We start from the raw sequence: 10,254 nt of genomic DNA, 5'->3' as shown, positions 1-10,254 counted from the left end.
ATATATATATATATATATATATATATATATATATGTGTGTGTGTGTGTGTGTGTGTGTGTTTTGATGTTCTCTGTCTCGTGTATTAATCTGAACGAATGGTTTCGGAACACCCTGTATAAAACTGTATTTATCATACAAGATCTGTGATCTGATAACCTTTGTTGACAACATTTATTTCATTTTAATATTAAAATAACCAAAATTTTCTTACATAAACCTGGTACTGCCATGTATGTAATAATAACACAACCTAAGCTGCAGTTTTATATTTATTGCTCAGGACTGTATCTGAAAGCCGTCTGTCGAATACGTTTTTCACATTACGTATCACTACGCCAGTTGAGCGTCATTCACCTTCCTCCAGAACCATTTATTAGATGCCCTAGTCTGACAGGAAAGTCTTTGGTTTTATAGTGAAGCATATATGTATGTTGTACCTTGAAGGCGCAGCCCTGCGAACAAATCAGGTGGTTTGACGTCGACTTCCGCTAGTGTAACGTGGATAGTCGACCATTTAGTTCATACTCTGTCACTTGCCTTGCTCTGCTTCTTTCCGTGGTCATTGGCTGTAACAGCTAACGTTGCTCTACTCCTGAAGTTCATAATTTTTTGTCTCGTGTGGCGCTAAGATGGCATTTGTACTCTGCTGTATTCAGGATTTCTAGTAAGAGCACTGCTTTCTGGCATTGCATTGGTAAATTCTAAACTACATGACGTTTTTCGTCTTTTCAGCTGCGTTTTCATTGTATGCAAGGTGGGCTCTTCATCATGTATGCTTCTCTGGTGCATATAATCAGAATTAACATCTTCTTTTGTAGGAGCCAACTGCGGATACTAGTCACATTTTGTTTTACTTTCTCACTCACTGAATAGTATTACGGGGACTTGAGAAGCTGTATGGCATAAATTTTCCATTTACGAGAAATGTGGTACCGTATTTTATTGCCAACCAGTCCCTGGGAGGACAAATAAAAGGCAGAAATGCTAAAAGCTTTAATCTGACATTTGTCCGGAGAATGAAGGAACATTATGTTTATGCTGCTAAATAATTCGATTTGCATCCAAAATTGGAGAATATATTCTGTTACGTAAGTATTATGCTGCTCATACCATCACCGCAAACAGTAATGAGAAAAATTAGAAAATAAATACTTTGTTAAAAACGTTCTAAGACCCACACGAAGAAACCCATTACTTCTAAGTCACAAAAGGAAGCTGTTGCAAGCTGATTACTGCAGAGAAGAGAATAGCAACCTACCATTGTTAATAATTCTATTTGTTTACACAATTATCGCCGTTACCCGTTTCGAACCTGGAGGTTCATCTTCTGACGTCTGTTGCAGTTTATATTACATTTGTTGTTTTTTACATTAATTGGTGGCTGTTTCTTTTTCAGTAAGTAATATAAATGCAGATACCAAGTCCAAAGTCAAATTTCGAGGCAAGATTTCTGAACCTTTTAAAATCCAAACGGGTTTGAAACAAGGGGATGGAGTATCCCCAATTCTATTCATCATCACTTTGGACATTGGAGGAATACACACAACAAAAACCAAAGAGAATTTCTTTTGGAGGATCAGTTAAAGGCCTTACGATATATGCACTAGCTTTTGCTGATGATTTAGCTCTCCTATCCACAAATATAGCAGATGAAATTAAACAAATAGAAATCTTAGTAAAGCATGCAGCTAAATTTGGTTTCCAGATATCACAAGCAAAAACTAAATTCATGTGTAACAAATATAAGGAAATCAAAGAACTGCACACAATTATTGGATGTATCGAAAGGGTCAAACGCTTTAAAAATTTGGGAGAAACAATAACGGATACTGACATAGAAAAAGTAGCTGTCAAACTTCTAGTAGCTAAACTTAGGACACACATTTTAACACAGAAGCTGTACAACAAAAAATGCCTATCTGGAAATGCAAAGTTATTACGCTTCTATATAGTGACAAGAACAGAAGTTCAGTATGCAGCAGAAACACTCTCCCTCAAGAACAGAGGAATAATAGATGAGCTCGAGAAGAAGGAAAGAGTAATTCTGAGGAAGATTGTTGGTGGACACAAAAAAATGATGAAAAATGGGTAAAGACGAGCAATGAGAAGATCTACCAATTTATTACACCAGTCACAACGGAAATGAGAAAGAGAAGGCTGATTTTCTTTGGTCATCTGGTGAGATTGGATGATGGTAGATTAACGAAGAAAATCTTCAATACAATTTAACAGAGGAAAACACTCAAGTCTTGGTTGCAAGGAATAAAGAAAGACCTCGGTGAACTTGGACTTACAGAAATGGACGCAATGAATAGGGAAAAATAACTGAATTCGATGTTTTTCAGGAGGCTCCAAAACCGAAGACCAACAGGAAACTAACAGCTGAACATCTGGAAAAAATGGCAGCAGGCAGAAGAGCAGCTCGACAGAAGAGAAAGAATAAAATGTACAGGAAATAAAATTTGTAAAGCGGTCCTAAGTTGGCCAATTCGCGTAAATAAATAAATAAATAATAAATGCAGATGTAAATAAACGTGAAATCTGAAGATGAATCTGTCGTCCCGAAACGAGCTACGACTATATTTGTTTCAATAAATAGCGTTATTAAGAGTGTGTATTCGTTGGTTTCTTCTTTGTAAGAATCACCTTGTATTTTTTATACAGTCACGGTGTCTAGAATGTCAGTGTTGTTCCAAATACCGTTAATAATGAGGCATTACGTTTTATTTGTGATAATACAAATACACCTATAGTTTTACAACTAACAGAACAGATGTCAACAGAATCCATTTCTCGTACCTGTAAAATTTTTGAAACTAGAGAGGAAAATACAGCTTGACAATGCCGCAACGCATGATTGACTTTCTTGATGGTTTAGCACTTGTATTAAGTCTAGGAACCTGCAACATAATGCAGGGAACAGCACCGAAAACGCGTTTTCTGAACGAAAGCAGCTTACTATTTTTCCCTTTTCCACTCATCACGTATGGAGCATTAATAAGTGATACAACATATTGTTTTCTGGCCAATTTCAGTTGAAAGAATGCGGATATTATTGTGGGACATTGTGGAATATTTCCACTTCATCCCCTACAATTTCGTGAAGTTCCGACTGATGGCGACGATATACGTAGCCTCCAAAATGGTGTCTGTAACGGAGGTGCATTCCAATCAGAGAGCTGTCATTAAGTTTCCATGGCGGAAAACCATAGCATCGTAGATATTCATATGAGCTAGCAAAATGTCAAGACTGGGCAGTGAACAAAAGCACGGTGAGTCGTTCGACGAGGCGCCTGTCATCATCGGAACAAAGTCGTGCAGATCTGTCCAGTCTCCCAAGAGCCGGCCGGCCGCAAAAAGCTGTGACTTTCACAATTTGCAACCTGCAGACACTTACTCGAGGTGCTCGACTGATCACAATCAAACACCTCGCTACACAACTGGACGTCTCTGTTGGTAGCCCTGGCACACTCGTCCACCGGCTGGGGTATTGAAGCTGCGTGCTAGTTGGTTTCCTAGCCGTCCAACAGAAGACAATAAGGAGCAACAAAGGAACATCTGCGTGTAATGCTTGACAGATCGTTATTTTCTGTCAAACGTAGTTAGAGGTGATGAAACATGGGTTCGTCACCTCGATTCGGAAATAAACTGGCAGTCCACGCAATGGTGCCATACTACCTGTCCACCGAAGAAAAATTCAAAACCGCACCAACAACTGCTAAAGTGATGGCGACGGTCTTCTGGGATTCTGAAGGGGTTAGTCTGATGTCCTCAACTCTGAAGTGTACTGTGCTACCCTCAGGGAACTTAACAGACTACTTCACCGTGTTTGACGTCTCAAAAATACAGAAGAAATTCTTCTTCTCCATGGCAACGGAAGGCCTCAAGTCTGCGCACTCGAGAGGGGCTCACAAAACTTCATTCGACTTTTCTGTCTCATCCTCCCTACTACCCTAATTACACCGTCGGAACTGCATCTGTTTGGCCCAATGTGGAACACACTACGCAGCAAGCAGTACGTGTGGTAATGAGTAGGTTACTGACGCAGCAAGACGTTGGTTCCCACGCCGATCTTTTGAGTGGTACCATACGAGCATACGTGCCCTCCCAGTAAGGTGACGTAAGGCCGTCGCAGTGGACGGAGGATTTTCTAACTTAAAGAGTGGAGATTAATATGGTGCATTAAACTAAACTCCTACCGAAAAGGCCATGAAGGTCCAACGGTACTTACCGGCCGCCGTGTCATCCTCAGCTCATAAATGTCACTGGATGCGGATATGGAGGCGCATGTGGTCAGCACACCTCTCTCCTGGCCGTATGTCAGTTTCAGAGATGGGAGCCGCTACTTCTCAATCAAGTAGCTCCACAGCATGCCTCACAAGGCTAAGTGCACCCCGCTTGCCAACAGCGCTCGGCAGTCCGGATGGTCACCCATCCAAGTGCTAGCCCAGCCCGACAGCGCTTTACTCCTGTGATCTGAAGGGAACCGGTGTTACCACTGCGGCAAGGCCGTTGGCCAATATGGTGTATTGGAATTCCAGAAATAAAAAAAAAATTTAAATTACTTCTTGCTCGCCGTTCGTCTATCTGTTGTTGTTGAACTTTGATGCCCATTTATTGAAGAATAATTTGAGTAGATCCGACGTTTCTCGTAACTTATTTTCCTTCCGAAATAATTTGTCAGTTTTACGAATTTTATGTTCAGTCTACATGTGCTAGTTTGTCTCTCAGTCATGTCTGCAGCCGACTCCATCACAATTTCTTCGAAACAAGCTGCCTTCAGCTGAATTATTTGGGTTTTAGAAACTGCTTTCAGCAGCTGAGTATTTTTTAATTGCGTGCAATTCTCAGCCAGTTTCATGTAGATGTGTGCTGAAAAGAACTTCGAGACATGTGTTGCAGTCTCGGATGCATCAAAGGAAAGAAGCAACGAACGTTCCAACAAGAGCGTGGCCATCAGAGACGGAGCACCATCTCGGATTACTGAAGGATATCCAAGAAAAGCGGCCGTGCCCTTTTCATAGGAAACATCCCAACATTTGCCTAGGGCGACTGAAGGAAATCAAAGAAAATCTAAATTTGGATGCCCGGACGGGGATTTGAAGCGTATTTCACTTGAATGCGAGTCCAGTGTCCTGATCTACTGGGCAACCTCGATCGGTCTGAATACATCGAGAACTGGCTTTTTGGATGCGTACCTTTAGTACACGTTTTCGCTACAGCGGAAACCGCAGCTGCTCATAAAGTTTCAGTTATTTTGGTTTTACGTGTTAGTTATAATTTTGACTAATGAAATTTTCAAAATTTTTATCGAAAAAAATCATGCGTACTTGAAAATCACATCGAATAACAATTTAGGTTTCACATACCGTACCTCATTTAAGAGCTCTGATTTTCATCTACTTAAGGAACACTCCGAATTTTTCTGAATGCGGTACAGTACATAGAAAAACATATTAATGGAATTTTAACAATATATAGTTAACAATTAAATAAAATATTAATAAATTCATAACGATGAACTATAAGATGGACAAACTAGAGGTACTGGAAAGAAGGATTATTAGAAAAATAATGGGTCCAATAAAAACTGCAGATGGATGGAAAATAAGAAGTAATGAGGAGATCTACAAAAATATAGGGAAAATATCTGAAGTAATGGTCAAACGAAGATTAACCTCTTTCGGACACCTAAACCGAGTGGATGGAAACAGGGTAACAAAACAAATTCTCCCATATTTCTGGAAGAAGAAATCGACAGCAGCATGGAGTACTGAAGTAAGGAAAGATCTATAAAGAAACAACATCAAAGAATCAGAAACAGCAGAAAGAAACCTTTTAAAAATAAAATATTTAATTTGGATGGCTTTCAAAGCAGAAGAAATAGTATCTCGGGAACAACATCGAGAGAAGAAAGGAAGAGACTTCATAGGGGAAAATGAGGGAATACTGGAAGAATAGGAAACAACAACAAAGGAAGAAGAGGAACCGAAGTTGTTAACGTGATCCTAGTTGGTCAATACGATTGTAAAAGAAAATTTAAATAAATAAATAAACAACAAAATGGAATTCAAATGCTAGTTATGTGTGTTACGTGTTATTCCTTTCTGTGTTATTACTGAATGCATATATTATTATTCTGTACACTGAAATTTCGTGAAAACCATATTATGCTATTTTTTTTAGCTTGTACAGTCTTCATTTAGCTGACAATGGAAAGCGTTCCATAAAGGCAGTCTTTGTTTAAATGCCGTCAAGTCACTGTTAATTTTGTATGCTTTACACCATACAACGATTTTGAGAACGATTGTGTTCAGGTGTCTATTTGGAACAATTATATGTGACAGTTATGAAAGTGAAACAAACAATAGCGGAATGGACATTTTCATTTGAATATCACCCTGCACATTACCATTAGGATATTAACATGTAAGATCTGTGACCTGGATACACACTGGAATGGTGTCCGAGAGGAGCGTTATTAGAGTACCTTTCCTGCCGTCGACATTTACATTTCACGTGGTTTTCCTAATCTACTTAGGCAAATGTCGCCACATTTCCACTAGGAAGGACACTGACGGTATGCTCCACCGTCTTCATCCAATCCGTCTCAAATGCACTAGTAACTGACGAGACCGTAAATCCGTATCTGCATCGGACAACAATTGTTTAAAAATAATTCCAAAATGTCATGAATCCACGTAGTGATGAACTCTAGGGCAGCTCTGAAGAACAGAGCAGCTAGCAAGAAGCAGACGACGCGACGGCCGAACAGAAGCCGCTGGGACCACGTTGCTCCGATAATGGGCAGCACTTGCCGGGGATTAAAAACTGATCCTGCCGAGGAGAAAAAAAGAGCTACGTAGCAGCGGGTGGTGAAGGCGCATATTGGATTTTCCTCCTTTGGTAGCGTGAGGCGTGACTGAGAACAACCGCTCACACTATGACACCATACCAGAATTTAAGCGTATGTCTTGTGGAAGACGCTTATTCTGTCTTCACTTGTATTTTATGATAGAAATTTTAGAATTAATCTTCTGCTACTGTTAAGAATATTCAGTGACGTATTATTAATTCTGTTTCTCCACGTACAGGCTATCGAAAAGTTCGCGAAACGTTGTAACACTCCGGTTTAATCTACTGACTTATCCCGCTCGATCGGGATCTGATAGCAGCCCAAATAGATGATAATTAATGTGACCGTGTACCTAATGGGGCTGGCAATCGGATTGGACTGCTACGGAGACGTTACATTCCATTTTGTCCTTCTCAAATGCTGTAATAAAGAAATGTCTGGTGCCAAGAAGAACGACAACACAGCTTCATTAATCAATGACCTATATTCATCACAAAAACACAAAGTAAGGAGACAGCCACTGCCTTCGTCGTACAGAATTAATAACGGCTAATCTCAGCACAGGCCCTTTAGTTATTCATTATCGTCACACGCAATTTCAATCATTGTAATCCAACACTACAATCCAACACTGCAATCCAAATGATGCCGGCGCGGTAGACGCGTAATTACAAATATCGGCACAAAAATATCACTGAATCACACTAGTAATTATACTTTTTCACTTTCCCGAATATTCCTAACACAAAGGGGTTAAACCACGGCGATGGCCACTCCCTTTGTCGATACGGTCTTGCATTCCAGCAACAGACCTCCACCCGGCTCGGCCCGCAGCGCGTACCACACTCTACAGCTGTCTCAACACTCGCTCTCGCTCTCGCCACCCGACGCACACTATCGATTGTTTGTCCTGTCGACCTGTGCTGTCGCAAAACTTATAGTAAGGGCCTACGGACCCCTTACAACGTGATGGTAATTACAGACATTAATCAATTTATATACAGGGTGGTCAGAAAATGTTTGAAACGGTTGTCGTGATGTTGTAGATTGTACTGAGACATAAACGTTAAGAAAAAAATGCGATACGTTGCGCCGTTTCCGAGTTATTTAACATTGAATTTAGCCAATCGGGACGTCGCGCGTTCACATTCAGGCGGCCTGCCAGGGGCGGTGTTGGCAACGAGTCCTTTGTTTGGTTAGCAGAAACTTGAATTCGTTCGCGCAACAACCTTATTGGCTAACTTCAATGCTAAATAACTCGGAAACGGCGCTACGTACAGCATTTTTTTCTTAACATTTACGTCTCAGTAAAATCTGCCTATAACACCACGACAACCGTTCCAGACATTCCTCACACACAAATAAAGAAAGGATGTTATGTGGACATGTGTCCGGAAACGCTTAATTTCCAAGTTCGAGCTCATTTTAGTTTCGTCCACCTACGCTCAATGGAGCACGTTATCATGATTTCGTACGGGATACTCTACCTGTGCTGCTAGAACATGTGCCTTTACAAGTACGACACAACATGTGGTTCATGCACGATAGAGCTCCCGCACATTTCAGTCGAAGTGTTCGTACGCTTCTCAACAACAGATTCGGTGACCGATGGATTGGTAGAGGCGGACCAATTCCAGCCTCCACGCTCTCCTGACCTCAACCCTCTTGACTTTCATTTATGGGGGCATTTGAAAGCCCTGGTCTACGCAACCCCGGTACCAAATGTAGAGACTCTTCGTGCTCGTATAGTGGACGGCTGTGATACAATACGCCATTACGCCATTCCCCAGGGCTGCATCAGCGCATCAGGGATTCCATGCGACGGAGTGTGGATGCATGTATACTCACTAACGGAGGACATTTTCAACATTTCCTGTAACAAAGTGTTTGAAGTCACGCTGGTCCGTTCTGTTGCTGTGAGTTTCCATTCCATGATTAGTGTGATCTGAAGAGAAGTAATAAAATGAGCTCTAACATGGAAAGAAAGCGTTTCCGGACACATGTCCACATAACATATTTTCTTTCTTTATGTGTGAGGAATGTTTCCTGAAAGTTTGGCCGTACCTTTTCGTAACACCCTATATATACAGGGTGAGTCACCTAACGTTACCGTTGGATATGTTTCGTAAACCACATCAAATACTGACGAACCGATTCCACAGACCGAACGTGAGGAGAGGGCCTAGTGTAATTGTTTAATACATACCATACAAAAATGCACGGAAGTATGTTTTTTAACACAAACCTATGTTTTTTAAAATGGAACCACGTTAGTTTTGTTAGCTCATCTGAACATATAAACAAATACGTAATCAGTGCCGTTTGTTGCATTGTAAAATGTTAATTACATCCGGAGATATTGTAACCTAAAGTTAACGCTTGAAACTTCCGACGTTCAGTTGCGTGTTGTAACAAACACGGGCCACGGTCGGCGAACAGCATCTGCAGGGACATGTTTACGATGACAACCGTGTTTACGAGTGTGGCTCTAGTGCACTGTTGTGGTTTGGTCTAGCTGTCGCAGTGTCCGCATGTAGCGCTTGCTGCTATTGTTATTCTGCATTCGTCTCCGCACGCAGACCAACTGTAGTACACAGTGTTACCAGACGTCTGTGATAGTGAAGTGTTGTAGGAATTGTGACCATGGCGGAGATGATACTCATCCATGGCGAGTGTCGACGAAATGCAGCTGAAGCCTGCAGGTTGTATGCAGGACGGTACCCGGACAGAGAGCATCCAACGTGCCGCACATTGCAAAACATCTACCGCCAACTGTATGCAACAGATATGGTCGTAGCACGCAAACGGGTCCGTAACAGGCCCGTCATAGGAGAAGCGGGTGCAGTTGGTGTGTTAGCTGCTGTTGCCATGAACCCACACATGAGTACACGAGACATTGCGAGAGCCGGTGGACTGAGTCAAAGTAGTGTCATGCGCTTACTGCATCGTCACCGCTTTTACCTGATTCATGTGTCGCTACATCAGCAATTACATGGTGATGACTTTAATCATCGAGTGCAATTCTGTCAATGGGCATTAACAGAGAATGCGTTGCAGTTCTACCTGCTTACCGATGAAGCGGGTTTCACAAACCACGGGGCAGTGAATATACGGAACATGCATTACTGGTCCTTGGACAATCCTCGCTGACTCAGACAGGTAGAGTGACAGCGACCGTGGACTGTAAATGTATGGTGCGGAATCATTGGCGACCACCTCATTGGTCCTTACTTCATTGCAGGGGCCCAAACAGCTGCAACATACATCGCGTTTCTACAGAATGATCTGCCAACGTTGCTCGAAAATGTCCCACTGGAAACGCGTCGACGTATGTGGTATCAGCATGATGGTGCACCTGCACATTCCGCAATTAACACTAGGCTGACCCTTGACAGGA

The 10,254-nt window shown here is 41.7% G+C and overlaps 1 pseudogene; it reads right to left on the bottom strand.

Annotated features, from left to right (window-relative positions):
- Positions 1-4,400: 4,400 nt before the first annotated feature.
- Positions 4,401-4,518, bottom strand: LOC124608135 (annotated as a pseudogene).
- Between the last annotated feature and the right edge of the window lie 5,736 nt (positions 4,519-10,254).

Source organism: Schistocerca americana, chromosome 3 (assembly GCF_021461395.2).
Source record: "Schistocerca americana isolate TAMUIC-IGC-003095 chromosome 3, iqSchAmer2.1, whole genome shotgun sequence".
Taxonomy (NCBI): domain Eukaryota; kingdom Metazoa; phylum Arthropoda; class Insecta; order Orthoptera; family Acrididae; genus Schistocerca; species Schistocerca americana.
Note: the sequence above shows the minus strand (reverse complement) of the source record. Positions and strands in the feature narration are given on the sequence as shown.